Source organism: Neolamprologus brichardi, unplaced genomic scaffold (genome assembly GCF_056152115.1).
Source record: "Neolamprologus brichardi isolate AB-2024 unplaced genomic scaffold, ASM5615211v1 NODE_ptg000059l+_length_368419_cov_1, whole genome shotgun sequence".
In the NCBI taxonomy this organism is placed as follows: Eukaryota; Metazoa; Chordata; class Actinopteri; order Cichliformes; family Cichlidae; genus Neolamprologus; species Neolamprologus brichardi.
In genome coordinates, this window is record NW_028270052.1 from 97501 (window position 1) to 100000 (window position 2500).

Genomic DNA, 2500 nt, shown 5'->3' on the forward strand with positions numbered 1-2500 from the left:
GTGGGTCCCCGGGGCCCGCAGGAGGTCAAGAGCCATGCTGGATATGCGGTGGAAGGGTAACTGCAGGAGAAGGAAAGGTACTGGGGGACAAGAGCAGGGGAGCATTCGGGTCGCCGGGGCCTTCTTGAGGTCCAGGTCCATGTTCGATGTGAGTAGCAGCAGGGCCAGTGCGCCAGGAGCACATCTTTTTCGACCATAAAGGAGACAGGAGGCCGACTCACTGCCTCGGCCAAATGGAGAGGGAATTTAGGCAGGGCCAGTGCACAAGCATGGATCTTTTTCAGCTGTAAGGGAGACAAGAGCAAGGTGTGATGTAGGTCCCTGGGGCCTGCTGGAGGGCAAGGTCCATGCTCGATGTGAGTAGTTCAGCAGGGCCAGTGCACCAGCAGCACATCTTTTTCGACCGTAAGGGAGACAGGAGGCCGACTCACCGCCTCGGCCAAATGGAGAGGGAGTTTCAGCATGTCCAGTGCACCAGCAGCACATCTTTTTCGACCGTAAAGGAGAAAGGAGGCCGACTCACTGCCTCGGCCAAATGGAGAGGGAATTTCAGCAGGGCCAGTGGAGAAGCATGCATCTTGTTCAGCCGTAAGGGAGTCAGGGAGTTGTCATGGTGGTCCCCCTGGAGGTGGGGGAGATTGCAAATTAGCTAGGGAGGAGGGTGCGTACAGCGGAGGTGGCAAAGTGTTTCTGGTCAGTGTACCAGGGGCACGAACAAGAGTTGTCGTACCATAGGCACCAGGAGTGTGTATGTGTGTGGGGCAAAGTGTTTCTGCTCAGTGTACCAGGGGCACGGAGAAAAGTTGTCGTACCATAGGCACCAGGAGAGTGTGTGTGTATGTGGCAAAGTGTTTCTGCGCAGTGTACCAGGGGCACGGAGAAAAGTTGTCGTACCATAGGCACCAGGAGAGTGTGTGTGTGTGTGTGTGTGTGTGTGTGTGTGTGTGTGTGTGGCAAAGTGTTTCTGCGCAGTGTACCAGGGGCACGGAGAAAAGTTGTCGTACCATAGGCACCAGGAGAGTGTGTGTATGTGGCAAAGTGTTTCTGCGCAGTGTACCAGGGGCACGGAGAAAAGTTGTCGTACCATAGGCTCCAGGAGTGTGTGTGTGTGTGTGTGTGTGTGTGTGTGTGTGCGTGTGTGTGTGTGTGTGTGTGTGTGGCAAAGTTGTTTTGCTCAGTGTACCAGGGGCACGGAGAAAAGCTGTCGTACCATAGGCACCAGGAGTGTGTGTGTATGTGGCAAAGTGTTTCTGCTCAGTGTACCAGGGGCACGGAGAAAAGCTGTCGTACCATAGGCACGAAGACTGTGTGTGTGGCAAAGTTGTTCTGCTCAGTGTACCAGGGGCACGGAGAAAAGCTGTCGTACCATAGGCACGAGGGGAGTGTGTGTGTGTGTGGCTTAGTGTTTCTGCTCAGTGTACCAGGGGCACGGAGAAAAGTTGTCGTACCATAGGCACCAGGAGTGCGTGTGTGGCAAACTTTTTCTGCGCAGTGTACCAGGGGCACGTTTCAATTTACTTTCTGGAGTACCAGGGGCACGAGGATTTTGCCAGTGGTGTTTTGCTTTGTTAGTGGGGGGGGGGCTTAAGTGTGGGTCCGCGGGGCCTGCTGGAGGTCAAGGGCCATGCTAGATATGTCGTGGAGGGTAACTGCAGGAGAAGAAGCTAGTGGGGGAGTAGAGCAGGGGAGTATGTGGGTCCGCGGGGCCTGCTGGAGGTCAAGGGCCATGCTAGATATGTCGTGGAGGGTAACTGCAGGAGAAGAAGCTAGTGGGGGAGTAGAGCAGGGGAGTATGTGGGTCCGCGGGGCCTGCTGGAGGTCAAGGGCCATGCTAGATATGTCGTGGAGGGTAACTGCAGGAGAAGAAGCTAGTGGGGGAGTAGAGCAGGGGAGTATGTGGGTCCGCGGGGCCTGCTGGAGGTCAAGGGCCATGCTAGACATGTGGTACAGGGTAAGTACAGGAAAGGAAATCTAATGGGGGACTAGAGCCGGGGGGGAGGGGGGGGGAGGGGTGGTCCCTGGGGCCCGCTGGAGGGCAAGGGCCATGCTCAATGTGAGTAGCTGCAATGGCCAGTTCACCAGCAGCACATCTTTTTCGACCGTAAAGGAGAGAGGAGGCCGACTCACTGCCTCGGCCAAATGGAGAGAGCACATCAGCAGGGCCAGTGCTCCAGCAGCACATCTTTTTCGACCGTAAAGGAGACAGGAGGCCGACTCACTGCCTCGGCCAAATGGAGAGGGAATTTCAGCAGGGCCAGTGCTCCAGCAGCACATCTTTTTCGACCGTAAGGGAGAGAGGAGGCCGACTCACTGCCTCGGCCAAATGGAGAGAGCACATCAGCAGGGCCAGTGCTCCAGCAGCACATCTTTTTCGACCGTAAAGGAGACAGGAGGCCGACTCACTGCCTCGGCCAAATGGAGAGGGAATTTCAGCAGGGCCAGTGCTCCAGCAGCACATCTTTTTCGACCGTAAGGGAGAGAGGAGGCCGACTCACTGCCT